We start from the raw sequence: 18,228 nt of genomic DNA on the forward strand, positions 1-18,228 counted from the left end.
ATTTTCCCTATTTCTTTTGCTTCGCAGTCCAGAACTTATATAGCTTCAGATAGGTCCTTGTTTTGCTGCTCTGACAATGACCTGGGTTGAACCCTGCGGTTTTATGAAAGAATGAATCTTGTTTTGCACAGGTGTGGAGAACGGCACGGCACTCGGAGCGCAAAACGATTTTATTTTGAAATTGGTAAATGAGCTTTTGACCGGGTATCGAGCCTACGACTGAACACAGCAAGACAACTCAACATGGAAATAAAAGGCACACAACCTAGACACATCGAGTAACACTCGAAACGACTCAAAACAAGAATCGAGATAAAACAAAAAGACACGACACTCAAATGTGCACAGGGAGCCTGTTTCACCGGGTAGTGTTTCCCACCCTTTCTTATTTGTGGTTCTCACACCACTCGGCCCTCAAGCTCTGTTTTTTCTGAAAAAGCCCCTTTCTCATTTTTTCTCTCATCGTACATCTCTCTATTCTTCAATCTCTCGTTTTTCATCCCTCCCCTGGGTGGTTGATGGATGAACAGGAAGTTGCGGGCTCACGCCCAACATAATCAGCTCGCGGCTATTTCCTTCGGTGACATCTGTCGATGCGCCAGATGAGGGAATGGAGCATCTTGATCCATTCCAATTCGTGCTTCGCACTCGGCTTGATACGTCGTTGTTTGGAGGATGTGAGAGCTTTCTGCCCTTAGTTGTGCCCTTTCCTGGCAGGTAGAGTGCCCTTCTTGGCAAGTATGTTGACAATGGGAAAGACCGGAAGCCTGACTCAACTATGCCCCTATTTCATCATTTTGACCATTTTTTAGTTTTAGTTTTCTCCTAAAAAAAAAAAAAAAATTTTTGACCAAAATGAGAGTTAGATTAACGTGCTTGTTCAATTTTCTGATTTAAAATCATGCAAGTCAGGCCATGAGCACTGAAAATTTTCCCTCTTTTGGGTCCAAGAAATGGTCCAGTTTTAAAAATGGAATACTTTTCGAGAAGATTAGTCTCCATAAAAATTCTCAAAAACTATTTTTGCAAACGACCACTGCTCAACGAGTACGGAACCTACTCTTGAGATGCGCAACCTCGGATCCATGGCAATGGAAAATTGCCCCTTGCTGAAGGACACTGCATGGCAACGGAATGTTGCCCCTTGTTTGAATTGACACTGCGGCGTTCTGAATGGCAACGGAAAGTTGCCCCTTGTTTGGATAGCACCGCAGCGCATTGAATGGCAACGGAAAGTTGCCCCTGGTTTGAATGACACCGCGGTGCATTGAATGGCAACGGAAAGTTGCCCCTTGTCTGAATGGCACCGTAGTGTATTGTAGTCAGTCCTCAGAGCGACGAACGCAACCAGACTCTCAGATATAGAGAAGGCAAAGATTATCAGAACCATTACATGGACATGATTGAGTTTGAAGTGTTTTACGGCTGGACTTCAGAATGAAGTTGCCTACGTATCCCAAAGATGGGAATCAAGCCTCACGTAGTTCGGGGTTAAGGTACACTCGGGTATTAACCTCTCCTTTTTAGGCTCTAACTTTTGCCAAGGCGCCCTTTGCGGGTTTTCGACCTTGCGAGCTTTGTTCTTCTTTTCTTTTCAATTCTTTTTCCTTTTTTGATTTTTTTCGTTCTTTTCTTTGCATCTTTCTTTTTTGTTCTCTTTTTTTCTTTTTTGCATTTTTTTTTGCTTCTTCTTTTTTTTTGTATTTTTCTCTTGCTCTAACTTTTGCCTGGGTTGCCCTTCCGGGTTTTCGGCCCAGCGAGCCTCTCAAGGGTAAAAGTATAACAAGTCCATGCCAAATGGTTTTGAGATCCTGGAGTCATCTGAATCCAGGAGAATGGCTACTGCTTTGCTTTGTAAGCTTCTTCTGATGAGATCTGATCTTCTTGACCTGACTTTGGTGCCTCTTGTTCGAGGGCTGCTTCAAATCTAGCCACACAGGCCTCACATCGTAGTTGACCGTCGAACCTTCTGATTTCAAGTTCAAGGTTTGGAAGCGAAGGGGTTGAGTCTCGAGGCTGAGAGCGATCCTAGGCTGCACAATCTCAAGAGCGATTCCACACAGGTCTTCGCAAGACCGCGCAAAACATTTTGTTTTTGAAAGTTTTTAAGAAAGCGACAAATCGCTCGCGCTGAAGGTAGTGTGAAACCAGTCTGGATCAAGCCAGGGTCCTTCTCAGTACTCACGCTAACAAGCATGATTTCATTCATTAAGGGCTTAGCATGCCTCTCTTTCTCTCAAATGATCAAAGTTTTGCGAATCCCGAGGAATTCCTTCCTCTTCGTTTTCACCGCAGTGTTCAAAAAGTTTTGAAAAACTTAGGTTAAATGCAATGATTTTGGGGTGCAGAAGAGAGCAGGTGGAATGTACTGCCATTTCATTCAGATTCCGTCACAACTAGCACACGGCAGAAGTGAACATAGAAGTGCAAAAATTGCTGCTGTTTCATTCAAATCTGTTGGTACAACTGGCTCCCTGGCAGAAACAGACTCAAAACAAAACGAAAAAGACAAACACAAAACAAAATGGTGACGCCCGAGGTAACACCCCCCGGAATCACCCGACTCCTATACAACAGGACTGACTTGATACAACAAGACAGACCCAAAACAAAAAAAGAGACTGACTCAAAACAAAAGACAGACTCAAAAACAAAACAACAAGACTGACCCAATACCCGAGTCGGAAACCGGCATTCGCAAATGCTCAAAACAGTGCATGCCATCCACCATGTCTGGAGTAAATTGAGCGCCACCCGCAGCTGGTTCAACCTCTGATCAGCTCACATTATCCCCCAAGTTCACTGATCAAGTGCCAATAGACTTTGCAGGACTTAGTAGGGGGATGACCCCATTGAGGAACATTCCTGGTACAGCGGCCCTTCTCCCGGATTGCCCCTTGATTCAGACTAATCTCATGCTGAGTGGCGAAAGTGTTATCTACAATTTCTGCAACAACTGCGAGTACTTGCTGCTTGTTCAGCCCTTCGGCTTTCAAAGCCTCAATATCCCACCGAAGGTGTTCATGGGGACCAATGCCTGCCCCTACCTTGCTCTTACCAGTCGCTTCCACTTTGCCAAGGGATTGGCCTTCCTCAAACGCAGCTCGTCCCAACATCGGGGAGTCTTTTGACATGAAGTTCCCGGTATGTGGTGTGGTCGATGATGGAGCCAATGTCCCGGAGGCCAGATCTGTCACGATTTTTTGAAGATCTTTAATCATTCTCATCAACTCAGAAATAGTGGGTTCACGGGTTTGAGATGGTTGAGGTTCAGGTGCATCCATCATGCATAGGTCTATGCTTTCTGGGATAAACACCTCAGGCTTGGGTAGATGGGCCGGGGTAATGTATATGCTGGGGTCAAAGGTGGATGGCAGTATGTAGATGTGATTGAGGTAGGCAGGAGATGTTTGGTCATTGGGGTCCGAAGGTGGAACTATCGTCCGGTCGTCGATGAGATTTTGGATCTCATGACGAAGGCGGTAGCAACGGTCGGTGCCATGACCGCGCTGCTGATGGTACACACAGTACTTGGTGGGGTTATGCCTGGCTGGGAGTGGGTTGGGAAGAGGTTGAGGATCGAGGGGTTTGAGATGCCCTTTTTCCATCAAGGCTTTTAGTGTGCTAGTCAGGCTCATATAGAGGGGGGTGAAAGTTCTACCCTGAGCTCGGGCTGGGCCAGCCGTTTGTAGGCTTGGTTTGGCAAAAAGGTCGGCTGTGGCGACCGTATTGATTTCGGTGGGTTTGGGAATGCTACTACCAGCGTTGGTACTCCTTGAAATTACCTTCCTTGTCAGTTCCCTTGTCCTGGGAATGATCCCGCTGTTGAACGCATTCTCGACTTGAACCCCCAGTTCATGCAAATTTTTGAAAGTGAATAGTGGAGCGACTATCAACTTTTGCAACATATCATGCTCGAGGTTTCGCACCATCATCTGCACTTGATCCTTCTCAGAAGGGCGACGATCTGTCATTTGTGCTGCCTTTGCTCTCCACCTTACAACGAATTCCACAAAAGGCTCTGTTGGGTTCTGGCGGGTTGCTTCAAGCTTTTGGATGGTCACTTCAACTTGGGTATTGTAGGAATACTGATCGACAAAGGCCTCAGCCAGTTCTTCCCAGTTTTGCTTCACTGTATCCTCCAATTTGGTATACCAGGTGGCTGCTACACCCGACAGGGTTCTTCCATACAGAGAGAGTTTTTGTGGCTTAGTCAGACCCATCGGTTTTAGGACATCCAAGAAAAGTCGGATATGTACCATTGGATCTCCAGACCCGTCGAAACGGTCGATATATGGCATTTTGAATCTGTCTGGGAGCCGGATGGAAGCCTCGGTGTGCCCATCCTCAATGCCAGGAATGGAATTAAGGCCCTGTGCCCTTTTGAATTGCTTCTCAAGGTTTGCAATTTTCACTGCAGTCGGATTGAACTCATCAACATGAAAGGGTTGAGTTTTCTCATTAGGCTGCACCAGGGGTCTGAGCACCTGAGCTTGAGCCAAGCCTTCTCGAGGATTCAGACACTGCAAGTCTTCAACTGGCGGAATTGGATCAAAGTTCGGCTGGGGTCCCAAAGCTGGATGTGAGGTAGATGCCCCAGATGGGCGCTGCGTTTCAATACTGGTCTCAGCCTGCATGGTAGTTCCCTGATTTAGCGCTGCTGTCACGGCCGCAAATTCTTCCGAACCTTGTGCCATCACGGTCTGCTGAGTCCGAACAAAGATGATGTGACTGGCGACTGACGGATTAGATGAACATATGAGCCCTGACCAGCTTTTCTTTACCTTGCCTCAGCGAAAGAACACTGATTACCCTTGAACTGAATCTCTGACCTGACAAAGTCTATCAGCACAAGTTCGATGAACCTCGGGGGATATCGGAGCCTTCTGAAGCGACAGTTCCAAGACTACCTAGCAAAAGAGAAAACAGACAGCACCTCAGCCTGATTTCACCTGAACAGATACGAGCATAGTTGAATGAGTGTGCTCTCTACTGAATTCTGCCCCAAAATTCGGCCTCAAAAACTGAGTCTGATACCCACAGGTAAAGCTGACTCCCAAATACTGATAGTAATGCCCGCAGGCCTGATGCCCAAATTCGCAAACTGGTGCCCGCAGGCCTGATGCCCAAACTCATACACCGATACATGCATTCCTGTAGAGACGCACTCTAAAGCACATAACAGATAAGTGAGAGCCAAAACACCCCTACAAAGGGGTAGGGTTTCCCTGTCCTATTTTGTCAGGAGCTAGGGTTTCACTACGCACACAGCGGCTTCAAACAACCTACAATCGGGTAAGCAACCTGTCCTAGTTTGGAATGGTCACTATGGATCCGAATATGTACTAGGTTGAATGGTCAAAGAGGGTGCCCCGGTAAAACCGGGGTTTGTGTTCCCATACTGGCAGAGCCCACAACCGGTCAGCCTTATGGTCATGCCTTGACAAGACAAGCCTCCGGCAAACCGTTCAGGAATAGCAGATGGCAAACACGGTGTCCTAGGCGCACCAATGCAAATGCAAATGCAAAGAAACACACAAGTGTAGTCAAAAACAGATATCACGAGTTCGAGTCAAGTTCTCTAAATCCCCAGCAGAGTCGCCAGAAACTGTAGACAAGCCCGCGGGGGACCTCGCTACAGCTCGGACTCGACTTTTGTCAGTCACGGTTCTAAGTCTGAACCAAAGAGTCCAAATCCGGCAAATCGTTTTGAGAAAACAGATTTTTGAAAGAAGTGCCAAACATGGACTGCTTTGCCAGATACAGAGTCGCCACCTAAATATTTTAATTTGGGAAATTTAGGAAACCCTGACTCGGTGCCAAAAGGCCACGTGTCCGTCATTACCAAAGTTGCCTCGGCTCGGGAACTTGGGTACGATTGGGGAAGGTCACTTCGTGAGCACCCCCGCTCGCCCGGTCATAGACCGGCCTCTACTAATCATGATATCAATTTTTGAAAACATTGTGAATTCTTATTCCGGTTTATTAGCCTAGGTTACTATGTGATGCGCACAGCATATAAATATAGACCAGGTCGCCTGGATTGGAATAAAACACTTCTTGTTTGTTTTTGAAAACGATTTGCTACCCGCAGGTAGGCTTGAAACATTTGATGATTTATTCCAATTCAGATAACCCAACCTTCATCCACAGGCATTCAGGCAGTTATATCAGATAAGCACATAGCCTCATGGTGAGCATGCTATTCATGGCGACACTCACACGCATGCAAGGATGCTAAAGCATAAAGCTTACCGAGTACTCCAAGCCAAAAACAGAAACTACATTAGAAATCATGCATGATCCTAAGTATACAAAAATGCCTAATGCAACACATGCAAAATGCAACTATAGTAGGCTCGGCTATTCTAAGATGGCATATGAAATGCTACAACTAACATGTATTCAACTTGGTATTGAAAGTACAATGCAGTTAGTATGATGCGCCGAGCCCGATGCATGCAATATAGATGAATGATGTAAACATGCTGTCATACTGTATGCTAATTAAAATATGCCCTAATCTAACCATCAAAAGCGGATAAATAAAAGGGAGAAAGACGTGGGGTTGGAAGACATACATCACACTCACCCACACTTATTACAGTTGTGCCCTCGCTCGGAGGGTCCGAATAAATATACAGTCCGAATATTACAGTCCCGAATAAAAGAATATTACAGAATTCTAATTAATGAATTAACTAGAAAGCAAATAAACTGGCGTGCAAGCCAGGGACTGCCTTGCTTCTGATGGATGATGCATGTCCGGATTGTCTTGCGCGGAAATCCACCGGAATGCCCCAATTAGCCTCTGTTTACACCCGTTCTTGAAATGCGCGCCAAGTCCCGAAAAGTTGTTGATTCCTGATTTTGCTGCAACAGAGAACAGGAAAGGGGCATAGCAATGTATTTGCACAGATATATGCATGTCTCGATCCTCGTGCCACCAATCGCACAAACCGAGGCATGATGGCCGAGTAATCGAAATGCACAACTCAATATAGGATAAATGCACATGAAACTACAGCTAAAACCTAACTCCATCATGGATAATCCGGAGTGTCGGTGACTGGGGAATTGAGACACATTCCGTCACTCGGAGTACGAAATGTACCTCGATTCCCGTGCCCGGACTAACTCCTATCCCGGACACGATGCAATATGCATGATATGCATGAAATGTAACTAAGATGTGATCCTAACATACACAGTGCTAAAAATGAGGTGCCTCGAAATGCATGCACACGGGAACGCAAACCGAGGCGATGGCAGATACAATGAAAATGAGATGCCTCGAAGTACGTGCATACGGGCACGCAAATCGAGGCGATGATAAATGCAATGAAAACGAGATGCCTCGAAGTACGTACACACGTGCACGCAAATCGAGGCGATGATAAATGCAATGAAAATGAGATGCCTCGAAGTACGTGCACACGGGCACGCAAATCGAGGCGATGATAAATGCAATGAAAATGAGATGCCTCGAAGTAAGTGCACACGGGCACGCAAATCGAGGCGATGCATACGCAATGCAAATGACATGGAAAATGACAAATGGGCTTATACCAACACAAGTGAGCCTCAGCCACACTCACATCGGATGCCGATGGCAGAAAATGAAGTGCCTCGAAATGCGTGCACACGGGCACGCAAACCGAGGCAATGCATACGCAATGCAAATGACATGGAAAATGACAAATGGGCTTATACCAACACAAGTGAGCCTCAGCCACACTCACATCGGATGCCGATGGCAGAAAATGAAGTGCCTCGAAATGCGTGCACACGGGCACGCAAACCGAGGCAATGCATACGCAATGCAAATGACATGGAAAATGACAAATGGGCTTATACCAACACAAGTGAGCCTCAGCCACACTCACATCGGATGCCGATGGCAGAAAATGAAGTGCCTCGAAATGCGTGCACACGGGCACGCAAACCGAGGCAATGCATACGCAATGCAAATGACATGGAAAATGACAAATGGGCTTATACCAACACAAGTGAGCCTCAGCCACACTCACATCGGATGCCGATGGCAGAAAATGAAGTGCCTCGAAATGCGTGCACACGGGCACGCAAACCGAGGCAATGCAAAAGCGATGCGAATGACATGGAAAATGATATGTAAGCATGCTAATGGAATTTCAGCAACAAAATATGGGGGAAAACAGTCCCGAAATGAAGTGAAATGACATGAAATGTAAGGAAATGACCCGAAATGCAACATTAGGCATCCGAAATGGCCTATAGCCATACTAAATATGCACAACATGGACATGCAATGCAAAGACAGAAGCTAGACAGTCCCAAAAGATGCACTTTCGCAGTTATGAACATGGCCAAACAGCAAGCATAGGTAAGGGAAGCATAGCATGCAAGAATGGGGGCCAAAAGAGGGGTAAAGAAGCAAGTGGTGTAAGCAAAACTCAAACTGAAAAATTTCCTTCTACAACACTGAAGATGGACCAAAAATATGAACATTTACAGTATATGGCAGCCTCAAAATCAGTATACAAACACGCTAAAAATATGATGCAAAATAAGGCTCAAAAGGTGCTAAAACATGAAGTGTATAAACTAATCACCAAACAGAAAAAAAGTGTGAATGAAACATGAAGTATAGGCCAAAATAAGACCTCTTTCAGTTCGGACCAAGGTCCAAAAACAGAAGCAAAGAGAGCTATTAATTTATGCAAAAATGGGGCTAAATAGGGGATATAACTACAAGTGACATATGGAAACACCAAACAATGTTGAGCCCTTCTCCAATGTTGAAGAGGGGCTCAAAATATGCCTCATATCAGTTTACAACATGCTCGAAAATAAATTGCTCATAGGTCAAAAAAGGCATACAAAATCATGACATACAACATGGTCAATGAAGCAAGTATATTATGGAGAGCTCAAACAAGGTTGAGCCCTTAATGAGAAGTGATGATGAGCTCAAAATATGGTCCTTTTCAGTTAGGACCGAAGCTTGAAACCAAAAAGAAATGAGGCTTAGAAATAGATCAAAGGAAAGGGTCAAAAGGATCAAAGTGGAACTTACCCTTGAAGATCTAGACTTTGGTTGCTTCTTGGATGGATTTGCTGCTCCTTTGGCCTTCAAGAACCCTTCCTAGCTGCTGGAAATGAGATAGTGGTGGTAGAGTTTGGTGGTATAGAAGGAATGGAGGTTAATGGACTTAGGGTTTTTGAAGAATTGAAGAAGATGAAGATGGAGTTGGCTATGGAGTTCTTAAGATCAAATTTTCTAACCCCCTAGAAGAAGGTCCTCAGCTGGTTATAAGGTCAAGAAAGGGGGTGTAAAAGGGGGGTCAAATGGAGAGGAAAACTCTCTCCCAAAATATCCCCCGGATACAGAAAATATCTGGGGGATATTGCCTCACAGCTGGAAGGGGCACAGTGAGGAGAGCACGGCCGGCCGCTCACTTTGGCCGGAGGTGGCCGGCCGGCCACACCCCCTAGCCGGCCGGCTAGGGGTCAAAAGGGTCAACCATCTTTTCTGGCCGGCCAGGTATTGGGGAGGTAGGCCTTTGTGTGTACAACACAACCATGTAATTGAAATTCCAAGAAAGTGGGCCCAAGGGGTTCAACAGTGGCTCGGAAAGAGGGGTTCAAAAGGGTCAAGTGACCTTAATGGCCGGCCATGAACTTTTAGGGGCCTCTCAGATGTGTAGATCACAGATATGTGGTTGAAAGTTCGAGAAAAAGGGTCCAAGGGGTTCAACATTAGCCCGGAAGAAAGGGGTCAAAAGGGTCAGGTGACCTTAATGGCCGGCCATGAACTTTTAGGGGCCTCTCAGATGTGTAGATCACAGATATGTGGTTGAAAGTTGGCAACACTACCCCTAAGGTATTCAACATTAGCCCGGAAGTGCGAAAAACGGGCGTCGGGAGGCTCCGGAGGAGAGATAACTGGTTGCTGCAACAATTACTAGCCTCCCACCCTTCAGTGACCTTCCTGGTGATAAAACAGAGGTACCTGCCAAAAATGAACGAAAACCGATGCAAAACGAATGTTCGGGGGCCAAAACACGCAGTTCGGGGCCCCGGAAACTGCCCGTTAAACACCGAAAGTGGCGTTCGGCCACGAAGTGGGTTTCTCAGACCCCAGTGTCCCTCAAAAGGGAGAAAATAAGATGTATGCCAGAAATCAGAGCAATAGGAGATGGTTAAGTGGTCCCGAACCGAGGCACTCGGCCTGACGGCTCCGAAAACCGAGAACCGGACTCCGAAATGGGCAAAATGGCCTATGGCCACAAAATGTAGCCTATGGACATTGAGAGATGGTCTACAGGACCTCTCCCTCCCCTTAGGAAAAGAAACAGAGAAAACCGAGTCTGGTTCGCAAACCGAGACAAGGCACAGAAAAGGGTTCGGAAGCCCGAAGGCAGGGCTCGCAGCCGCGACTCTGAAACTTCTGAACAAGCACATTATGCAACATCACCAAGCGCTCAATCGGTGACGTCTGAGTCTTAAGGTCGGTCAAAAATGGGGTGTCTACAGGAACCTATACATGTACTCCTTCGGCCGAGATCGTGACTTGTCGGCGCCAAGAAATAAGGACTCATATGTCCACTCGTCAAGAATCAAGAATCAAGAATCAAGAATTAAGAACCAAGAACCAAGAACCATCATGTTCTATCTCATCCAGGTCCAACATCTCAACAGAGATTACGTTATTACCAGTGATCATGACTTGCTAGTTCAAGAACATCAAGATCCTAGTATCATCTCATCAAAAACAAAAAATAAACAAGTTCTGCCCTTATCCAATTTCAACATCTCAACCGAGATCAATATCTCAACTAAAATCGCACTTCTCAATCAAGATCATCATCATATTGGAGCATACCAATCACGTCCTTATTGTGTCGCATAAGTTCTGCCCCCCGCTGCTTAATGTCAGCGCGGGCACGTCGGGAATCGAAATCATAACTTTTTGCCATCTTTTTCCAATTCTAGCAAAACCTTTTCATTTTCTCATTTCGTGTCTACTTGTGCCTTTAGACTCTCTCTCTATTGGCCTCTGCAAACCATCATCGCTGTTCTTGAAGCATTCATTCCTATTACAACTCTGGTCACCACTTCTGGCGTGCACTCAGCAGTTCTGTTCCAATCATAACGTTGTTTGACTCCGACGAATCCCTTTCCGGCATTTACTTCCTCGGCTTCACTTTGTAAGTCCTTGATTTCTTTTATTTTAACTTCAGTTCTCCACTTTTTTTAAATATATTCCTTCTGTGGATTGTTACACATCACATACGGTATCTGTATCTGCATCTACATTGCCATCTTGTATTCATATTCGAATCCCATTGTTCTACATGCCTTCGCTTGCTTTGACTCATATTTTGTCCTTCATGTTCTTGAGCCCATCTTCACATTTTTTTCTGTATTTGACACATATCTTCTAGCACACTGTCATCAAATTCTATCAATTTTGTTCATTCCCTGAATCTATCAATGCTCTATTTTGCTCGTGTTCTTAAGCCTTTGATCACTGTTTTATGTTTTTGAGACTTGTTTCTTCTGTCTGTTCTTGCTTGTTAGTAGATTACTGCCTCTGAATCCTGTACATTTGCATAGACGTAGGTTTGGGATTTGCTAGAATTCACATTTATGAAAACTAAAACAAATTTTGCCCCCAAACCTTCCTCAGAACCCTAAAACTGATAACTCAGCAGTCCTTAGGGTTTCGCCGAGGTCTTTAACCCACATAGTCCAACTTTCCTTGCCAAATTCACCTTTGCTGAGGTCATGGGGATGTTCAAATGGAGGGTAAACTTCTCCAATAAACTAGAATACTTTCGTCAGGAATTCTTCATTCCAGCCGACGTTCATCTAAGGTTGGCTGGGGAGGAGGATTCTATGATGCCTGGAGAGACATATATGCCCTTCCCTGTAGTATCTATCATTTGAGGGTGGAGTCAGATTCCATCTTGATATCTTGTTTTGCTTTGGGCCGAGATGAATAAGTTGTCTTTTTGAATGCAAGTCCTTTTTTTGACTAAGTGTTCAATGCTTGTCTCTGTCTTTACTGTCTTGTATGATTCCGTACTTAGAACATTTTTGTACTTCTCCCAAGTATGCTTTAATTGTGTAATCACTTCGGGTTAGAACACATTTGACACGTACCACCTCGGATCCACTTCATCTCGGGTACACCCTTAGTTGGCCACCGACCAACTTACCTCGGAGTTCACCTTTTACTGTGATCTCGGCCAACGGGCATTTTATAAAAATTCTTTAAACAACATTCAACAAGTATTGTTTCTTTACTTGTACTTACTGCCGTCCAATATTTCCAGGTTTGACGAACTGGTTGGTAATCTCGGGTAACCAACAACTCGAGTGTCCCCTCATCTGGATACCTCGGCTGGCTCCAACTTGTAAAAAATTTCAACAGGTGTTAAGCCTATTCCTTATTCCTGTTCCCTGCCCCCTAATGTGAACCCAAGTGTCACTTATGTTCACGTTAAGCATGCATCTTCAATTTCGCCGAAGTCTGATTCAAACAAAGACTAGCCGAGGTGTTCAACCTTGGTTTCTCTAAAGCAAACTTAGTTCCATTCTGAGTTTAACTCTGCCGACATGGCAAATCTAGGTGAATTCAACTTAGTTCAACTCTATTATATGCAAGTATAATTCAACTGCCATATAAAAAGTCTAAGTTACTCGTCATGTTTCATTCAGAAACATTGCCAACTTAGTTCAACTCTATTATATGCAAGTATAATTCAACTCTGCCATATAATAAGTCTAAGTTTCTCGTCATGTTTCATTCAGAAACATCGCCAACTTAGTTCAACTCTATTATATGCAAGTATAATTCAACTCTATCATATAATAAATCTAAGTTTCTCGTTACCATATAACAAGTCTAAGTTACTTGTCATGTTTCATTCAGAAACATCTCAAACTTAGTTCAACTCTATTATATGCAAGTATAATTTAACTCTGCCATATAACAAGTCTAAGTTATTCGTCATGTTTCATTCAGAAATATCGCCAACTTATATGCAAGTATAATTCAACTCTTCCATATAATAAGTCTAAGTTGTTCATTATGTTTCATTCAGAAACATCGTTATAGGATTGGTCGGTCCTATCGCTCAGATTTCAAATTCACAAAAATCAAACTAGCACTTTATTATTACTTCAGCCGATATGCCCCATTGCCGGCAACCGAAATGATTCTATTTGGGCCAAGTTTGGCCTCCCTATGATCTTTCTTATTGCCGACAACCTTTCTCAGGATGAGGTCCCTAACCTTGAACTCTCTTGGGCTGACCACCTTGTTGTAAGCCCTAGCAAGTTGTTGCTGGTATGCCCCCAGCCGAATTGCTGTTCTCTCGCACGTTGCAGGTGGATTTCAACAACATTTTCACGTTTTTTTACATAGGCATCAGCTTTCTTTTGCATGTAAGGCCAAAAGAATCCCTGAGATATTGCTATATGGGCAAGGGATTTGCCCTCTGCATGGCTTCCACATACTCCTTTGTGGACCTTATATAAAAAGTCTTTAACCTGGGAAGGATGTACACATCATAATAGAGGTCCAGTTAAAACCCTTTTGTATAGATGACCTTCTGCTGACAGGCAGAACCTGGCCGCCTTCAGTCTGAATCTGCTTACTTAGGCTGAGCTCTTCTCTTCTCGGACTTAATCATCTAGGCCAAGATCTTGTCTTGTGGAATCTGGGATCTGCTCACTTTAGGCTGAGCTTTTCTCTTCTCGGACCTAATTATCTAGGCTGAGATCTTGCCTTCTAGAATCTTGGATCTGCTCACTCTGGCTGAGCTCTTCTCTTCTCGGACCTAATTATCTAGGCTGAGATCGTGTCTTCTGGAATCTTAGATCTGCTTACTCAGGCTGAGCTCTTCTCTTCTCAGACCTAATCATCTAAGCCGAAATCTTGTCTTCTAGGATCTGGGATCTGGAATCTGGGATCTGCTCACTTAGGCTGAGCTCGTCTTCTTGGACCTAATCATCTAGGCCAAGAAAATCTCTTCTGGGATCCGGGATCTAGAATCTGGGATCTGAGCTCGTCTTCTCGAACCTAATCATCTAGGCCGAGATTGTGTCTTCTAGGATCTGGGATCCGGAATCTGTTCACTTCGGCTAATCCTTCTATACTTGAAAGTCATCTCCTTGGGAGCGCTCATGCCCCCTGTCTTTACATCCCTTTTGAAAGGGTTTTCATTCTGTTGATGTCGACACATTCTCCATCTTCACTAAACTAGTCGTTGCCGATATGTTGATCTAGCACGATGATGGCCATCTATTCTAACTAAGTTCCCACAGAGGGCGCCAAATTGTGGGTGTTGATTTTCGACTACACAACCAAAGGGGGAACTCAGCTGGAGAGCACCGGTAGAATAGATTAAGCTCGAACAACCTGTAACTAGAAGGTGAGAATTATCGCGGTGGTTCGTCAACCCGGGGGCACTCCGACGCTTAAGTCAATAATCAAATATCTCTCAAAGATAACCAATAGTGCTTAACTCACTAGACAGAACATAAAAAGCATACCTTAGACCCATGAGACCCATGAGGGTGCCTCACTGTTATAGTGGTCAGTGTCCAACTTCTCCTAGAAGTCTTACTTCATGGGACTCTATCATTTACAAGGATAACATCTATCACAACTCACACTATTCAAATTAAGATGAACTTTCTCAAGAGTGCCATCTCTATCCAAATAGGTAGTTTGATGTCATCTAGGACTCTAGTCCTCTATCCAAATATCTGAGATTCTGTTATTATTGCACCATATTTCGGCATCATGGTCCACCCACGTAGTACCTCGGTTAACAATCTCGGCCACGTGGACTACCCAAAAATATGTCCTCACACATATATATAGATACACTAAGGTAGCGTTTGGTTTATTTTTCAAAATTCAACTCTGTTTTTAAATCATGATTTGGATATAACATGTTAACCAAACATATTTTTAAAATACAACTCAAAATTACTTTTAAAACTCATCTTATCTCTTATTATTATTATTATTATTATTATTATTAATCAATCAATCAATCATTTTTTCTCTCTCATCTCTTCTATCACATTCTCTTACATTCTATACATCAATCAATCAATCAAAAAATAAATAAATAAAAAAATTACAAATCATCCCAAAATTATTTTCAAAACTCATAATCAAACAAATTTTCTCTTTTTAAATCATAATTTAAAAACTAAAAACTCAAAATGCAACTCCGCACTCAAATCATAATTATAAAACTAAATCAAACATACCCTAATATTTTCACACATAGTTGTATCTGTATTCCGGAATAGTAAAATTCTCTGGTAGACTCTGTAAATTCATGATTTTAACATTTGTAGCTGTGAAGCTAGCTTAAAAATCTCAAACAAACTCATAAGAGACATAGATAGCACATTTTGACTTAACAAGTTTTCAAAAGGAACAAACTGATGTAGAATGAAACACGATAAGGGATCTATATGCACACAGAAAAAATAGAAGCAGAACAAAACTAAGCTCCTATCTAAATACTTATCGTCTATTAGATCTACAACTCAACTCCAATAAATTCAACAAGATTTGTCCTAATTTCTTTTGGTTATCCATTTGCTCCAATTGATTTTATTCAAGGTCATATCCTTAGTTAAGTTTACTGTATTTGTCATTTTTAATTGCCTCAACTCATGTTCTCCTTGGCCTTCCTCAAATATTTTTTTTACCTTCCACATGGATCATATCACTCATTATTGGATTACGATGCACATGGGCCATATGGGTACTACTTCTAACTTCTTCCTAATTGATTCATTTCTTATTCTATCTTTTCTTATAATACCACTCATCTATCTAAACATCAACTACACTCGTTTTCTTAATTGTCCAACATTCAATAACATACATCCTAACATGCCTTAAAAATCCTATGAAATTTTTTCATCAACTTGATTCCCACTCTAATTCTATTAGCCACATCCTCCTCAATTTCTTCATCTTTATGAATAATTGACCCACATTATCGAAAATGGCCTCTCTTAGGTATTTGTTGCCCATCTAGTTTTACTTTTTCATCCATATTTCAAGTTTTGCTAAAGTTACACTCCATCCATGTATTCTGTCTTAGTCCTACTTAACCTAAATCCTTTAGATTCTAAAGTCTCAGTTTCAAATCTAGCTTAAAATTTACTCTTCTTGTTTCATCAACTAAAACTGTATTGTCTGTAAACAACACTAACTTGGGGATATTGCCCTCTTGATTGTTCCTAGTACATTGCTAATCTTTGAGAGGTAGAACTGTTGATGTTCAACCCTTGGAATCAAAATTTCTTTATTCTCAGCCATACACCCGTTCATCTAGGTTAGGCCCACCCACCACATAACCCCCTTTTAACAACCAGTAAGCTCAAAACCCTGCCAAGCATGATCCAGAAAACTGAGGATTCCAAAGTATCTAAGCATCATGTACTGAATTAAGGTAATATTGATGATGTGCTTTTCTGCTTTATACCTCTTTTTACTTTCAAAATGTTATTATATCCTTGTGAAATAGAAATCTAAATAATTGGTGTTCCGATGGTTTGCTTTAAGGAAGGTAGAGTTCTGGTAGTGCAGAAGTTTGAGTTTTCCACCACTAGATGGATTTTCTCTAATATTGAAACAAATCCCCCAAAGTGTTATCAAAACTGCTTTTGTCACCGATGGTTCTTTTTTTTTTTTTTTTTGGTACAAGGGAGGTTGAAGCCAAAAACAAGAAGAAAGAAACTAAGTAATAGAGGAACCCACAGCCCCCACAAGCTGCTTCTCCTGCCATAGCTTTTGGCCTAAACTCGTCAGAGCACTTCACAGGACTTGGTTATGTGACTGTGAAGCTAAAGCCACCTTGGCCAAGCTATCGGCACAATCATTTGCTTCTCTAGGAATGGCGGCAATGTCACAACACCAATCCCTAGCGTAGCTTGTGGATGTTGTTCATCAAAATTGCGGATCACCGATGTTTTCCTACACATAGGTATTTCTTCCCTAAGGAATTTTGTGGAAGGTCTATTAAACTACACTTTGGATGATTCCAGTTCTGTTGAATGCCTTTTTAAGTTAACTACATAAATGTAATACTTTCACCTGTCATCTTATGTTATGCGTACTCAATTTAATTTCTAAGGTCCTAATCTGCCGTTGTCTCTGTCATTTTTCTCCTTTGTTGTTGTTGTGAGTTTTTATTTATTTATTTGTTTTATGCAAATTTGATTTAATTTTTTATTGTTTCAGAAAGTGCAATGATAATTTTTCATTTGGATCTCCTTTACGTGCTTGGAGGTCTAATTTGGTGGTGCAAAGAAGATCTGGAGCTATTCATTGTTGCAATCAGTTGATATCACCTGATAGATACACATAGAAAGAAAAACAATAATAAACAGAAGAAATGAATGACAGATGGATGGAAGGAAGAAAGAAATGTTGCTAGCAATGCTACTGCTTGTCTGTTATTAGTCAGAAACTCGTTAACAATGTCAGAATCCCATCCGTAATAACTTTAGATTTTGTTGTATTCCATGTAGTGTTGTCTTCAGTTTCTTTAGAGTAACTCTGAAAGATTTTGTTACTTGTCTATTTATATACAAAAAAAGGAAATGTGTGCTTATATTTTAGTAAAGAAAAAAGACTTCATGTCAGGGCCAGGCTCTGTTTGCTTTTACATTGATTCGTTGACCATGATCAATTATCCACTGTTTAGTTGCATAAATCACTCTCAAGTATACCTTGGAAAATGCCTACATTTAACAAATTAAGGTAAATGGATTTGACATCTATTAGTCAGCTTATTTATTTATTTATGTTGAAGTGAATCTGCTTGGATTATGGACACATACATCCTTTGCTTTCAAGGTATTCGCCAGACAGGTGGAGGTTTCTCATAATTCTATTTATGAAGAGAAAAGAAGGTTGTAATATTTGACTGTTGAAATAATGTCTTCTAACAAAATGTTAGATGAGTGGTCACGAACCAATCTAAATATTATCAGAAATTGTGGTTATGATGAAATAGTAGAATGCTCTATTCTTCAGGAGAAAAACAAGGATATATATATATATTTACTTTCTGGTGTTTTTGGTTGCTCATAGTCCACACACTTCAGACAAATAGAACACTTTCAGTTTATCTTCATTATGGCATTGGGATCCACTTTCTAGTATCATGTTAAATGAGGGGAAATAATAATCTG

General features: G+C 42.4%; 1 protein-coding gene across 4 annotated transcripts in view; it reads left to right on the forward strand.

The window, feature by feature from the left end:
* The window catches only part of CNX2 (cofactor of nitrate reductase and xanthine dehydrogenase 2), a 38,938-nt gene extending 21,520 nt beyond the window's left edge, over positions 1-17,418 (forward strand). For 2 of the 4 annotated variants that reach the window (XR_003629504.2, XR_003629503.2), the window contains exons 7-8: positions 16,737-17,015; positions 17,273-17,418. The gene's annotated coding sequence lies outside the window, so the exon portion shown is untranslated. The remainder of the gene's footprint in view (positions 1-16,736; positions 17,016-17,272) is intronic. The other 2 variants (XR_003629505.2, XM_028203429.2) reach the window with 1 other exon arrangement.
* The last annotated feature ends 810 nt before the right edge of the window (positions 17,419-18,228 follow it).

This window comes from Camellia sinensis, chromosome 5, assembly GCF_055761805.1.
Source record: "Camellia sinensis isolate YWXY chromosome 5, ASM5576180v1, whole genome shotgun sequence".
NCBI lineage: Eukaryota > Viridiplantae > Streptophyta > Magnoliopsida > Ericales > Theaceae > Camellia > Camellia sinensis.